We start from the raw sequence: 18,665 nt of genomic DNA, 5'->3' as shown, positions 1-18,665 counted from the left end.
ATTCCCAACTCATCTGATTAGTTACAAAATCCTGGTGATGCTATCTCGAAAACAGGTTTCTTGGATCGCCACCCACTCCCCATTCCCCGCGCTACTAGTCTGGGACAGATCCTTACCACCATGTCTCATTTTAGATTTCTGCCATGCTCTGTACTCTCCCTGATTTGCTCTCTATTCTACCAACAGAATCACCTTTCTAAAATGGCAAACTTGATATATATCCCTGTGCTCAAAAATATCTATAAAATTAAGTTCACTCTCAGAGCATCACTGAAACAGTGACTGAGTGCAGGCTCTGGGACCTCCTGGATTCCACTCAGGGCTCTGCTACTTACTAGGTATGTGACCGTAGGCTGGTTAGTTCTCAGTGCCTCATTTCTGCTCCGGATATTGCGGACAATAATAGTGCCTCTTTCATGAAGGGGTATTCAGAAATCAATGAGTTGAGACCTGTACAGCACACAGAAGTGTATCTTGGCCACCCAAGAAATAAGCAGAAAAAGTATGGCTTGGCAATAATAACAGCTACGATATTTAAAAGAAGTATTAGCTGTTTTTAATATGCATAGAGCAACCTGAAGATTCTTTACATTCTGGTCATGTTTACTGTTACAACCTTATCTTCTGCCATCCTTTTTATTAGTCAGGGTTCTCTAGAGAACAGAAGCAATAGAATGTGTGCGTGTGTGTGTGTGTGTGTGAATGTGTGTGTGCGCGTGTGTGTGAGATAGATAGAGATGGAGATAGATATAGATAGGCATAGATAGGTATAGCTATAGTATAGATATACGGTTATAGATAGGTATAGATATACATAGATACAGCTATAGTACAGCTATCTATAGATAGATAAAGATATAGATACAGATATATTGATAGAAAAAGATTTATTATAAGGAATTAGCTCCTATGATTATGGAGGCTGACCAGTCCCCAGACCTGCAGTTGGTAAGTGCTGGAGAGCTGACAGTACGGTTCTAGTCTGAATGCTGGCAGCCTTGCAATCCAGGAAGAGCCAAGGCTTCAGTCTGAGGCCAGAGGCAGGAAAAGACCAGTGTTCCAGCCTGAAGGCAGTCAGGCAGGAGAAGTTGTCTCTTACTCGAGGGCAGGTCAGCCATTTTGTTCTACTCAGGCCTTCAACTAATTAGGTGAGGGCCCCCCACATTAGGGAGGGCAATCTGCTTTAGTCAGTCTACCAATTTAAATGTCTATCTCATCCACTCTCATGGAAACACTCAGAATAATATTTGACCCAATGTCTGGGCTCCTCATGGCCCAGTCAAATAATTAACCATCACACTTTCCTAACCACTGTCCATGCCAGCTCAGCAGATGTTTGGTGCTTTCCTGGAGAAGCTCATACTGTCTGTCTGTCTGTTTGTTTGTTTTCTTAGATGTTCCTTTATGCTTCCACTATATCCTTCCTCTGCTCTTGCATGGAGAAGCCCTACGTATTCTTCACAAATGTGTTCAAACGTTACCTCCTTCTCTATTTGACAACTCAGATCCTTCCCTTCTCACAGTGAGATTGAGCTTGTTGTGCCCTGTGCCACCCAATAGCACTCAACTTACAGAACTGGTCACACAGGTTACAACTGGATATGCAGCATCCACTCAAAGTCAGACCTTATGGAGGAGGAACAGAGGTTCACATCTTACTTTTCTTAGTATTCTAGTGCCTGGCCCAGTACATGGCACATTATAGGTGTTCAATAAATGCTTGTTGAATTAATTCTTGGTTCTTTGGGGACACAGAAAAGATGAGCCTTGCTAATAAGCAATAAAACATCATTAAATAGGAATTCTAGTTAACCCCAGTTTTGCCACTCCTTACGTGAAGTTTTTCCCAAAAGGCATTCTGCTGTTCATGGCCTGTGGAGGGAACCTGGGGACTGCTAGCGCACTGCCCTGGCTGAGTGAATCACTGTGATGCTGCCTATGGAGAGAAGCAATCTTTGAAGCACCCAAGCGGTAACATTTATCTAATTGGCAAGATGGAAATCAGTGACACATATGGCATTAAACAATTTTAGATTCTGGATTAGTTTGCAGTGATATCTGTTGATAAAAAGAAATAGATCCAAATAATCTTCAAACCATTTCTTTTCAGGAAAAAAACCCAGTGCATTTCTTGTATTATTATTTTTTTTTTTGGTGGTATGCGGGCCTCTCACTGCTGTGGCCTCTCCCGTTGCGGAGCACAGGCTCCGGACGCGCAGGCTCAGCGGCCATGGCTCACGGGCCCAGCCGCTCCGCGGCATATGGGATCCTCCCGGACCGGGGCACGAACCCGTGACCCCTGCATCGGCAGGCGGACTCTCAACCACTGCGCCACCAGGGAAGCCCTCTTGTATTTCTTAATAGAAATTCAGTTATTTAAACTTGCATGCAGAAGAAAAATAAGCAATTGCATAAATAGTTATCTAAAAAGATGTGTACACGGGATAAAGCCCATAGACTGTGAAAGATGGCTGATGGTCCCCCCTGTATTTTTCTTGCCTGGACAAGAGATATGTCTATTATTACCTGTTATTTTATTCTAAACTTTAAAAAATCTTAAAGGTAGACAAAATATTGGTGCACACAAATCAAGGGGCTAAGAAAAAATCTCTCCAAACCAAAGTAAATTATTTGTGTTTGTAACACTCTCCATCATTCAGAGTTCAGTACAGGAAACAGAAACCATTTTAGATATGTTAAGCAGAAAGGGATTTAATACAGGAAATTAAGGGCTTAGAAGATTGTTGGGAAGGCCGGAAGAGTGGTCGTCAAGGGCCACCACTGGGGCTGCAGAAGAGGCAGCTCAGTGACCAAGATGCCATTGTGGCATTGCTGATGCTACACCATGGACTCCTGACACCCAGAAGCTGGTGACCCAGCACTGGAACGTGTCCCTTGTCACTCACATCTCCCTTGTCCTGTCACTTTACAGGACAAACAGCAATAGTAGTACAGCCTTAACTATAGAGTCAACATGATACACCCATTAACAGTCAAACTAACCAAGGTGTCTTTCAGTAAATGGCGGATAAGTAAACTGTGGTACATCCAGACAATGGGATATTTACCAGAGCTAAAAAGAAATGAGCTATCAGGCCATGAAAAGACATGAGAACTCTTGAGTGCATATTACTAAGTGAGAAAAAACAATCTGCAAAGGCTACCTACTGTATGATTCCAACTATACTACATTGTGGAAAAGGCAAAACTATGGAGACGATAAAAAGATCAGTCGTTTGCAAGGTTAGAGGGGAAGGGTGGGATGAATAATAGGATCAAAGAGGTGTTTTGGGGGGCGTTGAAACTATGCTGTATGATACTATAATGCTGTATGATACTATAATGGTGAATACATGTCATTATATATTATTTGCCCAAACCAATAGAAGGTAAAACACAAGAGTGAACCCTATTGTAAGCTATGGACTCTGGGTGATAATGATGTGTCAATGTAGGCCCATCAATGGTAACAAATGTACCACTCTGGTGAGTAATATTGATAATAACTCCTGGTAAACATACTGCTGCTCTTTCCTAGGAAGAGCATCCACAACTATGGAATATTCTTAATAGGATGTGACTAGTTTAGGTCTGTTTAAGGTAAACGCACCTAGGATCTATGGATTTATAAGACATGGATGCCTAGGAAAAGTCCTATAAGTTAGGTGACCATCTGGGGTACAAAATTGAGCTATTTCACAACCCAGATGCTCTGTGCTGTGTGAAGTAATGTGTACCTCGGTTGGCCCTCATCTAATGAGGGTCAGAGTGTGTGGGTGTGGGGGAAAGGGAGGACCTAGGGCGGCTGCATTCAGTGTTCCATACCTCTGCGGTTCTTCACCTGTGCCTTCAGTTGCTTGTCTCAAAAATTATTAGTAAAGATCGACTCCGGGAAAGATCCTTACTTGTGAAAATCTAATTTGACAATCTGATCGTTTGTGTCAGCTTAGCTACTTTTCCAGCTGAAATATTCTCAGACAGTACAAGGTGTCAGTTTCTTAAGTTTTCACATATAGGATTTGGACTAGATCTATAAGTTCCTCTTCTAAGTTTGTATAACAAAGTACACAAATGCCAGAGGTTGGCCTGTAAAAAAATAGACTTAATTTTTTAGAGTAGTTTTAGGTTCATAGCAAAATTAAGCAAAAGATACAAAGATTTCCTATACCTGCCCTGCCCCCACTGATGGTATTAACTCTTGTCACTTAATTGAGATGTCTACCAGATTAACACCCTAAAAGTGTGATATGACTTAAGCTATCTTAAAATGAATGTCTTGCTCTACAGCACAATTCTTCCCAAGCTCTCACTGACAATGTCTTTATCAATTTCTACTTCTCCAACCATATAGTTTTGAAGTCATCAACAAACAAAAGAAAATTCTTTCCATCCAAACCTACATATTGATGATCCATTCTCTTGCCAATTTTCAAGTCTCTTCCTTTATGCTGTTTCTCAGATATATTCCCTCAACTCCAATATGCAACCTTATTCCTAATTTAGTCCTTAAAATTTTGTTCTGTGAACTCTTGGAACAGATGTTTAGTCAACTCTTTTATCTTTTACATTTTGTATTTCCATTCTGGATCTAGTCAATAATAAAGCTGACATTTTTTAAAAGGTACTTTACTTGTGAATATGGTAGTTGTAAGAAATTTATCTGTCATTTCCTTTCTCTTAAGTTTAGTTGATACGAAAATTAGTTTTCAAATAAAACTAAAAAGTTAATTATGAGATTTAATGTTATTCATCAATTTCACCCACTACCTCCAACTAAAATTTTAATTTACTGCAGATCCAAAAGGCAAGTATATTATTTAGATTTTGATCGATGCTTTCCTACTTCACTATGACTTTTTTCTATTCATAGAATTTTTTTTTATCTTTATCTGTTAATTATCCTTGAATCCTATATTAGTTTATTGGGGCCTCTGTAATAAAGTACTACAGACTGGGGCCTTAAATAACAGAAATTTATTGTCTCACGGTTTGGAGGCTAGAAATCTGAGATCAAGGTGTCCACAGGGTGGAATCTGTTCCATGCCTCTCCCTTAGCTTTGGTGCTTTGCTGGCAATCTTTGTATTCTTTGGCTTGTAGAAGTATCACGCCATCTCTGCCTTCATATTTACATGGCATTCTTCCTGCATGTGTCTGTGTCCAAATTTTCCCTCTTTTTATAAGGACACTAGTCATATTGGATTAGAACCCCACCATATTCCAGTATGACCTCATCTTAACTTAAGTGATTAGATCTGCAACAGCCCTATTTCCATGCAACAGCACATTCTGAGGTCCTGGGAGTTAGGATGTCAAACATGAACTCTGGAAGGACACAGTCAGTTCATAACAAACCCTTATATAAACTCATGTATGCCAGGATATGAACTATTACTTTATAAATATTTGATCTAGTGAAAGCATCATTTATAATGTCTTGCCTGAAGCCTTTCTTACTTAATTCTAATCCAGTTATTTTCATTTAGGATATTCCATTAAAATTTCCTTTATACTTACCATCTGCTATAGTAAAATCAGATCCTTATTAATGTCTATAAACATTGATTGTGCTTATGTACGAATCGGTTACCATTCATTATCAAGTGAAAGGAACCCATTTCATGTAATCACTGGTGGGGCTGGATCCAGGGCCACAAATGATGGCATGAGGATATATTGTCTGGGTTTCTTGCATTTAACTTCTTCCTGCTTTGACTGCATTTTCAGACTGAATTTTTCTCCATGGTAGCCATTTTGTCATGGCCAGGTCCATATTGATTCCTACTTACTGAGCAACCCTACTGGAATAAGATGCATATTCCTTTCCAAAAGAGCTCTTGCAGACTCCTGATTCTGCATCTCACTGACAAGCGTGGGTCATATGTTTGTCCTCGAACTGATCACCACGGCAATGTAGTTGGTTATGCTCTGGAGCTGCAGGCAAGGTGTGGAGTGAGGATGAGTTTTATTCAAAGGAAATCCAGGCTTTTTTTTTTCACAAGAAAGTAATGGATGCTGACGATATAAAACAAACAAACAAAAACCAAATAACTCCCCGTATGTTCACTATAGCTTATGTTTTTGCTTCTCTTATATTTTGATTGGCACTTTTAATAGATGAAAATGTGTGCATTTACACAAATATATCCGAGTTTCATAATTTCTGCAGCAACTGTGGTGCTGTAGAAAATAAAGTGGATGTAAATCTCCAAATCTTGATTAAGAGAGTTTTCAGGAGCACACCTCTCTGGGGCAAGGTGCAGCATGCTTTTATATTGTAGGGATAACATGTGGATTAACCAGTACTTTGACCATAAAAAGTACAATGTAAATGTATCCTTTAATTATGCTTTTGAAAATAATATCTGTGTTCCCTATTAGGAATAACATCAGGTAACAGAAGTATAATGAATGAAAGAGACTGAAATTAATCATGCTGGGACCAAATAAAAGATTCAAGCAAAAGAGCTAAGCAGAGACTCTTTCTTCTTGGATTCAAAACCAAATCCAAACATGAGTTCAACTTGCTAAAAAATAAATCACACCCACTTTCTTCACAAGCTTCTTTATGTATTGCAAAAAATGACCTTTAAACTACCTTGAGAGATAGCAACTGACTAGAAAATTACAGTTATTAGCAGTATAACCAGAGATTAGAGTATTGTTAAAAAAAAAATACTAAGAGACAGATGTTAACAATTTACAACCTCAAAAGACAGCTACCATAAAACCCTATTCTAAAGGATGACTGGGGGATTCATGATAATATGCTGTACCTAGAAATCTGAATGTGGTTAAGTAACATTACCTTTTTTTTTTCAGAAATTTACCATAAAAGTTTGATTTGTAAAAGCTATAGAAAATGAGTAATTATATTTATCAAGTAGTCACCTCCATTCCAAACATTTTTAAGTATAATGTTTTCCTTTTTCATAAATAACTAAAATGCACACATGTTTTGAAAGACATTTTTAAAATAAAGACTACTTAATGATTATAGTCTGTTCAGTGTTAACCCTTTGGTAGAAGGGCAATATGAACCTAACCTGGGTGTTAGCAATCATGCGTTACAGACATCATGGTTAATTTCCATTCGATCTGGGGCCAATCATTCAATAATCATTTTTCTTTATTTCTCAGAGGGAGGCTCCAGCAATTTTTCTTCTGGGCAAAAGTGGAAGGAAACAGGAGCGCTGGCAGGGGGCGGATTTGAGTTTCCACAACACTATGCCACTGAAGTCTGCAGAGACCATGTAAGGGGATGGTTAAGCTCGAGGACCCCAGCACCAGCCTGATTGGGTTCAAGTCCTGGCTCTGACTCTTGCTTGCTGTATGACCTTGCTGTAATGACTTAACTTTCTATGCCAGGGTTTCCTCATTCCTCAGATGGACATGGTAATTATACCTGTCACTGGAGTTATGAGAAGTAAAATGCTTAATATTTGTAAAGGGCTTCAAACATTGCCTGGGGCGGGATTTGCTGTTACCTGCTATTTGAAAGCTCTTAGATAACCAAACCCTATTACCTCTTTAGTGAAACAGAATTGGGACGATGTAGTGAGACATAGTTTATAAAATACCTAAATGCTTTACTCAGAGTAGCCACCTAGTGAATGATAGTTGCTTTCCAACTGATGAGAATTTTCCATGATGATAGCTGAACTTTGCTCCAGGAGATCGTCTATAAAATGGCATGGTTGTCTTCCTTATAACAACTTCAAATTTTAGTGTTGGCTCTAGGACATTCTCTTTCCACCACTGTCACTATATATATATATATATATATATATAATTTTTTTTTTTTTTTTGCCATACGCGGGCCTCTCACTGTTGTGGCCTCTCCCATTGCAGAGCACAGGCTCCGGACGCGCAGGCTCAGTGGCCATGGCTCACGGGTCCAGCCGCTCCGCGGCATGTGGGCTCTTCCCAGTCTGAGGCACGAACCCGTGTCCCCTGCATCGGCAGGCGGACTCTCAACCACTGTGCCACCAGGGAAGCCCTCACCATATATTTTTTATGTTTATTATAAATTCAGTAAACATTTGTTAACTTACCTTGTGTGTGACTCTACCAGGTACTTAATTGGGAGGCAGAGGTAAAGAGAAAAACATTTATTTGACATTGCTACTGGGAATCATGTTTTGCCCCCATCCAAAGCTTAATCCTCATCTACTCCTTGCTTTAGTCAATGCACCACCATCGCCCGGTTCTTGAATTCCTCTACTTTCCTCTCCTCTGCTGTCTATGTACAGCCAATAGCCAAGCCTTGTCAAGTCTCTGCATAGGGCCTCTACCCACCCCCACTGCCACTGTCTCAGGCGTGGTCCTCATTTTCCTTTGCTTACACTCTTGTTGCAGCTTGATGGAACCCCCAACACACACAAGCACCTTCCTGTTTTGTCCACCTTTTCTGAGGGTCCAGATTAACAACAGGATACTGTCCAGATTCCTCAGATTTACTTTTTCTCTCTCTCTCTTTTTTTTTAAAGATTTATTTATTATTTATTTATTTAATTTATTTTTGGCTGTGTCGGGTCTTAGTCGCTGCATGCGGGATCATCGTTGAGGCATGCGGGATCCTTCGTTGCGGTGTGCGGTCTTCTCTCTAGTTGTCACCTGCGGGTTTTCTCTTCTCTAGTTGTGATGCGTGGGCTCCAGGGCGTGTGGGCTCTGTAGTTTGTGGCACGCGAGCTCAGTAGTTGTGGTGCACGGGCTTAGTTTCCCCGAGTCATGTGGGATCTTAGTTCCCTGACCAGGGATTGAACCTGCGTCCCCTGCATTGTAAGGCAGCTTCTTTACCCCTGGACCACCAGGGAAGTCCCTACTTTTTCTCTTTATGCATCACATGGTCCTCTTGAACCTACCTTTCTTTTCTTCCTGTTCATGCCTTTACTCAAGCTGTTTTCCTTACGTGGGGGAATGTGCTTATCCACACATCCAAATCCTACCCGTCCTCAGAGGACAATTTCAAAACGTGTCTTGTTCCATGAAGTCTTCTCTGGTTTTCTCTTCTTCCTCTCTACCCACTCCCTCTCTCACTATTAAAATGATCTGCATCTTCTTGGTTTGTTTTGTTGAACACTCACAAAGAGCAGGGGTTTTTTTTGTTTGTTTGTTTTTGGAGTTTTTTGGTCACATGGCATGTGGGATCTTAGTTCCCCAGACCAGGGATCGAACCCGTCTCCCTGCAGTGGAAGTGTGGAGTCTTAACCACTGGACCGCCAGGGAAGTGATCTGCATCTTCTTGGAACTCTCAAAACATTTCATCTTTACCTCTCTTACATCACTTATGTTTGTCTTGTATCATATTTATTTTCTGCCTGTCTTTTATTTCCTGCACTGTAAATTCTTGGAGATATAGTCTGAGTTATTGCAATATCTCCATTGAGTGAATATGAACACTCAAAAATACTTATTTAAAAACTGAAGAAATAGATGGGAAAAGAGAGTCATGGCATTTACCCTCCAGGAGCTCAGCAGCTAGTGGAGATTATCTATCTGTCTACCTAACTACACACCTACACACACACACAACCTAATATGCAAAGCTGACTCCAAAAAAGGCAAAAAAAAAGTGTACAAGCATCTTGTGAAGCAAGCATAAGCAAAGGAATACTTCACTCTGACTGGTAAATTTGAAGGCAGTCGGGCTTCTCAGGGGAGGGAGAATTTTAGCTGAACATGGAAGGCAAGGTAGAAGACACAAGCAGATTGGAATCAGACACTTTACCTTGGGAAGAATTGTCTCCCTTAGGAGAGATGCCTGGTTCAGCACTGTGGACCTAAGCTGGTTCCTGCTTCTCCAGGGTCAAGATGACCTGCCTCCCTCCTTAGGAAATAAAATGATTGACAAAGATGAAACCAAATTTGAATTTTTCCATTCTTAATTGTGGTGCTGCGAGTTTGGCTTCCTCATTTAATGGGTAATAGTACAGAATCACAAGCATGCAAAATTTCTCATAATATAGAGCAAGATTTAAAGTGTTTACAGACCATTTCATGCATTTGTTCACTCTTCCACCTTATATGTATTATCTTCTGGAGTTGGAATGGCCCAGGACCTGCTGTATTAACCTCAAAGAATATCAGTGGCATTTTAACAGCCTATCTTTTCCTAGAAGGAAGAATTTCCCTTGGCAAATAACCAAGAAGACCACTGCATATTGAGGAAAAACTAGAGTCCCTTCTAGTATTTGTAATGTTGGATACTAACATTTTACATCAAGACTTGTACTTATTAAATGTGCACGTTAGTCAATTGAGTATGTTGAAGGATTGTGAAAGCAGTGAAAATTAATTACAAACCTAAAGAATCATTATTTTGACCTATAAAAACTGATATGATCTAAATTATTGTTCCAAATAATGCTCTTTAATATTTTATTTCTGCCTAAGACCCACTTGAACAATGCAGGTCCATTCTGTCATGTGTCATAAAGATATGACTAAGCATTTACATCATTTATATTCTCTTATATTATAAATGTGCCACTTGATACTTTACACTTATCTAAAGTTGAAAAAATATTATTTAGGTATTATACAATAAAGAAAAGAAGCATGGTCTTATTTCCATGTCCCTTAAGTCAAGATAGTTATAGTTGTAAGTCTCTGTGATCCAGTATTGTGCCTAAAATGGAATTTTAAAAATAAGACCAAAAAAAGTTACTTTAGACTGAGCTAATAGTTTGAGCCAAGACCTGGAGGCAGGTGAGGGCAGGGCCATGTTCAGGAAACAGTGTGCAGACTGGTCTCATTAGATGTGTTATCCATAAATTTATCTAAGTCTTATGATGGTGACAGTCACAGGTATATTCCCTCAGGTTGGGTTTTTCTTCTCAATACAGTCTAAGCTGACTTAACGTGATAGAATCATTTTCTTAATATTATGTAGGGACCACTCCATTATTGAATACTACATATTTTTTGAACTATAGACCTTTCCCTTTACTGAATGTAATTGCCAGTTACTAAAAATTGTAGGAAGAGATGTGCTCATTCAACTACTTGCCATTTTGTTTCATGATGACAGAGTGAGCTGTGAATCAAACTTAATATGCGTCAGTATTATTTTTTAGTGGTACACCAAATTTAATTTTAAAAGAGTTAATTCATTTAAGGGTGATGATAGGACATGTAGATTGACAAGCAGGAAAAGTTTAGTGGTGAAATGCCCTGCACATAAAAAAGGTGCTTAATAAATAATGGCTAAATTGAAATGGTATAGAGGTTACCCTTGACACTGTCTATGCAGTATCTTACCCATCCACATGGCTGCAGTGGGAGCCACCATGTTTCTAGATGACACACAGACAGGCACCATCTTGGTTTTGAGTTTCATGATACACTCTATTATTTAAAACTAAAGAAATTCCCTCTATTTTGTTTAACTCTTTTTCAGTTGTGTTTTGGTATTTTTCGACCCAAAGATTTAGAGCAAATATACTTCATCACAACTTTCTTACTTATATATGATTATCCTGAGATTAAAAAAGAGTTTCTATATGCCATTAAAATAGCCCCCAAATTAAAATTTTACTATAGTAATGATTTGCAACTTGTCACAGGCTTCTGAGACTCTATGTATCCTAGCTATGGGGTGATTATTATTTTTTAAGGTATTTAAAATTTTAAAAAAGTATTTATTTTATATTGAAGTAGAGTTGATCTACAGTGTTGTGTTAGTTTCTGCTGTACAGCAAAGTGATTTAGTTATATATACACATATATCTATTCTTTTTCAGATTCTTTCCTCATATAGGTTATTACAGAGTATTGAGTAGAGTTCCCTGTGCTATAAGTAGGTCCTAGTTGATTATCTATTTTATATATAGTAGTGTGTATGTGTTAACCCCAACCTCCTAATTTCTCCCTCCCCCCATCTTTCTCCTTTGGTAACCATAAGTTTGTTTTCTGAGTCTGTGAGTCTGTTTCTATTTTGTAAATAAGTTTATTTGTATCATTTTTTAGATTCCACATATAAGTGATATCATGATACTTGTCTTTCTCTGTCTAACTTACTTGACTTAGTATGGTAATCTCTAGGTCCACCCATGTTGCTGCAAATGGCATTATTTCATTTGTTTTTATGGCTGAGTAATATTCCATTGTATATATGTACCACATCTTCTTTATCCATTCATCTGTTGATGGACATTTGGTTTGCTTCCATGTCTTGGCTATTGTAAATAGTGCTGCAATGAACATTGTGGCACCCCAATCATCCCAATGATTATTTGTTTTATAAACCAAGTATTAGAAGGTAAAGACTTTTTCTCCAGAGAATAGAAAGGTTCCTCAAATGGCTATGCAGGTTTAGCTGACTGCAAGGGATGATCCCAATATTTCTTCTAGGGGTAAAACACTAGCCCTTAATATCTAAATTTTATTGTAGGGTGAAAAGACATTTACAATATGTCTTCCAACGTTTCCCTTTTATCCTGGGTACTCTTCTACAAAACCAAACCTCATAGCTAGAGTGGAATCTGGTTACATCAAAGAACCTTTTCATAAGGATTTCTAAATCTGGGATCCATGGGGTTGAAACGAATCTCATTTAGTGGCAGAAGCCATAAGCTATAAAGTTCAGGTGCTGTGTGCTACCACATTCCCTATAAAATGGAGAAATTTTGAGAGACAGAATGAACTTGACATCCAGAACAATCGGAAACAAGAGATGGAAAAGAGATGGCCTTAAAACACCGGGTCACGATGGTCTTAGGGTCCTGCTACATCTTCGTCTTTCCACTGGTTGGGGTTCTACCTTTGTTTTTCGTTTTGGTTTTTTATTTTTAATTTTAAAAATTTTATTATGGTAAGAACACTTAACATGAGATCTAGCCTTTTAAATTTTGAAGCAATTTTTAAGTCCATCGTACTGCTCTATTTTTTTTTAATATCATTATTGGAGTATAATTGCTTTATAATGGTGTGTTAGTTTCTGCTGTATAACAAAGTGACTCAGCTATACATAAACATATATCCCCATATCTCCTCCCTCTTGCATCTCCCTCCCACCCTCCCTATCACACACCTCTAGGTGGACACAAAGCACCGAGTGGATCTCCCTGTGCTATGTGGCTGCTTCCCACTAGCTATCTATTTTACCTTTGGATACTACAAGTCATTATCTTTCCCTTTCTGCTTGAACATGTTGGAGGGGTGTCCTTGTCATTTGTAACCAGACTTCTATAAAATCTCTGACATGCTGGGGGTCAGGAAGCTGGATGTAGACATATGAATGGTGAAGGACTGGCTTAGAGCCCTGGGATATGGAGGAAATGACAATTGGTGGCCTTTGCTTAAGCTCGAAAGGGGCAGACCAAAAGCAAATTACCTGACCTCAAGAAAAGGGTCTCTGATGCTTGAATGGCCATCAGGTTAAGCTAATTAGAAGGCAGGTACTAGGAAAGAGTCCCCTGTGTAGGAAGGAGGGATCTATTCTCAAATGCCTATGGCTTTGTCCAAGGGTGAGAAGGGAACATGAAGATCCTGAGCCAGTTCTGATGATTAAGGATTGACTCCAATTCAGAGCTATCTTTACAGCGATGCACAAAAGGGGAGGAATAAATAAATGTAGTTTATGGTTTGGGAAATAATAGAAAAGAGCAATAGGTCCTTCTTCCTCTCATACCTGGGGAACGAATCAACATCACCCACTGTTAGTAGATCCCTATGGCCCTCAACGTTGTTAACAAAGATGAAATTGTAAGAGAGCCAAGTAGCATTCTACGCTATTTTAGTGATACCATTGACATTCCTTTACAATATTGATATTTCAGAACACGTTTATGTGAAAGAGAGAATTTGGACAAAATCGTCCCAGATCGGAATATAGAAGTCATGTAATCTGAAGTAGATGCTTGACCCAAGTTCTTCTCTAAGAAGTTCAAATACCAGTCATTGTAGGCTTCTCAGGTCCAGCTGGACACTTAGTTTTTGATGCTGGCCTCAAAGCAGATAAACGTGTCAGAGGGCAGAGTTATGTGCCATCTGTGTTTCAGGAAAGTAAAGCTGCTCCGTTGCACAATCAACTGACAAGGAATTATGAAACACCTTATGATTTAGTTCAGTGAAAACTGCCAGAAACCTCTCTCCTAAAATTCCCATCTTACCTTGAGAGATGAGGCAATACAAAGTTTTTGCGAATGACATGCCTTAACTTTCCACATTAGGTTACTGCAAGGCTATAAATCAAGACTATTTTTCATTCTTCCCTCTGGTGGGCACCCCTCTGTCTGGCTACATCCTGGGGTGGAAGGCCTTTCCTCTTCCCCAGATGTGTTTGGAATGCAGTAATTCTCTCACTCTCCTCTGTCACAAATTGCCTTGTCTCTTAAAGCAGGGAATTGCAAGTTGAGTGCACAGGAGGATGTGACTATGAGGTCTTATTAAATCAGGGCCAGTCAGGTTAGAAGCTGTGGCATAACTTATGTGTGACCCTGAACTTGCTTACCCAGATTCCTGAACCTGAACTCACTTTACGGTTCATTGCATTAATTATGGCTGTATAAAAAGTTAAGAAAAGAGAAACAAAAATCTTTTAAATATTTGACCCAAAGAAGGGTTTGAGAACTTTACTGGGTTTCCCTGGTTTGGTTTGTGTTCTAATGGTGAAGCATTTAGTTTGTCCACTTTCTCTGGCCACCCCATGGCTCACTTATCAAAAGAAACATCACTTTCCCACAATCCTTAGAGTCTTCCTTCTCATAATATATTGAGGTTAAGGACATACTAATTTAAAATAAGTGGTAATTTAAATTCCTTCACATTTGTATCAGATTAGCACACAAAGCCCAACACATGCATTACTCATAACTGCCCTGTGTGGTAAGAATTAGCTGGCAAGGTGAACAGGCCTGCTTTATCATGGTGGTCTCAGACAGAAATTACAGGAGTTATAGTCATCCTAAATGCCTTTCTGGGGAGGGAGGTGCATGATAGGGCTTAAAATACATACAAATAAACATGAGGCAAGTTTGAAAGCCATAAACCTTCCTTCTATGTAGGGAATTCTATGCTATGCAGATGAAGGGATTGCATTTCTGCTTCTATTAATCACAAAGGAGGCATGAGCTTAGCCTGATGAAATGGCTTCATCAGTGAGTATACATTCTTTGTGCCCAGGTTTACAGTCTGAATTCTAAATGTGTTTTATGTTCTCTCTACTTACGGCTATTCAGAGTGATTGAGCTAAACCCAATCTTCGTGAATTCACCAAATAACCCAATTAGCTGAAGAGGAGAATGATGCTAATCTCTCTGAATGGGTCTGTAGGATGCAACACACTTCCAATGAAAAGCAAAAAACCAAAATAGCAAATGTTTTCTGAAGATCTGATCTTCTTATACCACTAAGTGTTGATTAGGTCCATTGGATTTTTCACTCCTCTGCTGGGTGTTACCCTGCTTTGTCCTAATACTGTGTAGAGAAAGTAGTAGGATTGTAGTTCTGAGCCTCCAGAGATATACTTGATCTTACCCAGAATTCCTCTAAAGATACACATGATGAATGATGAGACCTGCTTGCCTGTCATAAATCCCAGCAAATAGAGGAGGAGACCAGGCTGACATATCACCTCTGAGGACTGGGTTACAGACTCCTAGCTGATTTATCTGCCCATTCCTCCTCATTATGAAAGATGGAAATCATTTAGCTCAAACATTTTACAGAAATATTTGGTCAGGGTGAACCTATTTCAAGGGGGACAGATGCCTGTTTTCATCCTGTTTATTGTTCTCCAAAAGCCATTGTTCTTTAACCTAGACAGGCCACTACCAGGTCTCCATCAACAGATTTTTTTTTTCTTAGAAATAAAAAGTAAAATGCTAGAATTTGCTAAGCCCTGCTCTTTTTTTCAGAAGTAACTTGGATATCAGAAGGTCAACCTTTCTTGAGGCCAAGTTATGGTGAAAGTGAGTAATGGTGAGGAATCAGGCAGATGTGTTCTAAAGTTGTATCAGTCACTTTCCAGCTGTGTGACATTATTAACTTCTGTAAAATATTAATAATTATTAACATTATTAAATATATATAATACATAAATAATATAATACTAATATATATTATATATTTACATATAATGTTGATAATTATTAACATTATTAAATAACGACATTAACTTCTGAGACTCAGTTCTTCATCTGCTAAATGGCATTCATTATAATGACTATGTAGTTAAATAACACTTGTCACATAGTAAGTGCTAAGTAAATAATTGCTTTCACACATCAGCATCATCCTCTGCATTCCCACAGCATGAACACCAACACTATATAAGAAAGGAAACTTCACGATTTTCAGCCTTGATGTCTCTCTTCCATTAGATCCTGTTGCTTCAGTACCCAGGAAACTGGAAATGGTCTCCTTGGATTGGGTTTGTGTAGACTTAATCTTGCATTAAATGTTGCAATCATCTCTATCCACCTACAGAACGAAGTCCAGTCACCTCAGCCTCACTTATACATATGTAGCACCCTCATCCTTGACCTGATTTCCTGTGCATTTTTTCAGCAATCTGAATATTTCCCATGAGATTATCAAATTGCTACATTTTATTGAAATTATATGCATATAAATCTATTTTCCCCACTAGACCAGAAGCTCCCCAAGGGCAGAGATTGTCATTCCAGTGCCTGACACAAGGAGGTGCTCGCTCTAAACAAGATTTTAAGAGTGTTTTAATCTTAATGTTGGGATGAGAAGGGCTATACGAATCGCTTTCTTCATGTATATGAATACAGGAAAAGTAAATGACTAATGTAGTTACAGATGGTTCTCTATAGAAATATTTATAGATACATGTATATACACAGATTAATATATACACGTATATTTCTTTGCTCTGTCAACTAATGAGGCATAAAGAAAGAACAGCCCATATCAATGAGCACACCTATCACCCAGATGTTGGTTTTCTAATATCATTCTCTAGCAAAAGGAACCAGGGATCCTTGGAAAAATGACTGATTCTAGGATTGAGGCAGGAAAGGTACAAGATAAGCCTAAAGCTTCTTGTAGAGCCTGAAAATATGGAAGTGCTAACACACACACACACACACACACACACACACACACACACACACACACACACACACAAAATGAGAGTATGTCAGAGGGGCACAAGAACCAACTAAAACTCCCAGTGGCCAGAATCTGGAATAATTTGACCAAAAATATCCTTAAGATTGTATTAGATTATAATTCCAACAATAAATAAATATTCATGAGTCTATACTGATATAAATAAATAATTGAATAAGTTAATAAGTGGGAGAGGAGAGGCAAATGTCCTGAGCACAAGAATTTATGCAGGCACTCCACTCTAATGGAGTAGGGTGGCATAACTCATAATTCTTATAGTGTGGGTTGTGTATAGAGACTTTCTTCCAAAGGGTAGAGTATGAAAAGGGAGGGAAAAATATCGAGTAACTTTACAGTGGAGAAATCTGACCAACACTACCTTCAGCCAGGTGATCAAGGTCAACACCAATAGTGATAAGCCATGTTGATAGTGTGTAGCCTTGATATGATAGGATGAAAATGGCTCTTCTTCTCTCCTATCTTCCTCTCTAAATCTCATAACCCCAGTCTAATCATGAGAAAAACATCAAACAGATTCCAATAGAGGGGCATCCTACAATGTACATGATCAGTACTCCACAAAACTGTCAAGGTCATCGGCAGCCGCCGGAGCTACGATGCCTAAAGGAGGGAGAAAGGGAGGCCACAAAGGCCGGGCAAGGCAGTACACGAGCCCCGAGGAGATCGACGCACAGCTCCAGGCTGAAAAGCAGAAGGCCAGGGAAGAAGAGGAACAAGGAGAAGAAGGTGGAGATGGGGCTGCAGGTGACCCCAAAAAGGAGAAAAAATCCCTAGACTCAGATGAGAGCGAGGATGAAGAAGATGATTACCAGCAAAAGCGCAAAGGTGTAGAAGGGCTCGTTGACATTGAGAACCCCAACCGGGTGGCACAGACAACCGAAAAGGTCACACAGCTCGACCTGGACGGGCCCAAGGAACTTTCAAGGAGAGAAAGAGAAGAAATCGAGAAGCAGAAAGCAAAAGAGCGTTACATGAAAATGCATTTAGCGGGGAAGACGGAGCAAGCCAAGGCCGACCTTGCCCGGCTGGCGATCATCCGGAAACAGCGGGAGGAGGCTGCCAGGAAGAAAGAAGAGAGGAAAGCAAAAGATGACGCAGCTTTGTCAGGAAAACGAATGCAGTCGCTCTCCCTGAATAAGTAGCACGGCCTGTGGGAGGAGACAGCAGGGAACTGGGCGGTGCTGCCAGGACCTCTGCTGTGTCTCACCCACCCTGTGCCCCGGCGCCACTGCAGCAGCCCCTCGCGGAGGGAGCTCCCCACGGCTCCTCTTCATCTTGGCACAGAAATTGTTTGGGGGGATGGTGGGTGGGGGGAGGGGCAGCTGCTATCTTTGAGACAGAAAGATGCAGGACAGCATTTCATATGTAACCATTTGAATGTGTTGGCTGTTTTTAGAATTCAGAACCCTTGTCGGGGGGGTGCCTGGGAGGTGGGGTAAGAAGAGCTCCCGTTTGTCTGGTCGATTGCGGCGCAGTAGCTGCTGAAAAGTTTGTGATGGACGGCCCCCTGTCTGTGTTGCCCTGGCACCCGATTGGGGGGCTGTCGCCTGGGAACCAGGGCTCT

At 39.8% G+C, this 18,665-nt stretch overlaps 1 pseudogene; it reads left to right on the top strand.

Annotated features, from left to right (window-relative positions):
* The first annotated feature begins 17,685 nt into the window (after positions 1-17,685).
* On the top strand, positions 17,686-18,309 carry LOC132427988 (28 kDa heat- and acid-stable phosphoprotein pseudogene; annotated as a pseudogene).
* Positions 18,310-18,665: the final 356 nt, after the last annotated feature.

Source organism: Delphinus delphis, chromosome 7 (genome assembly GCF_949987515.2).
Source record: "Delphinus delphis chromosome 7, mDelDel1.2, whole genome shotgun sequence".
NCBI lineage: Eukaryota > Metazoa > Chordata > Mammalia > Artiodactyla > Delphinidae > Delphinus > Delphinus delphis.
Note: the sequence above shows the minus strand (reverse complement) of the source record. Positions and strands in the feature narration are given on the sequence as shown.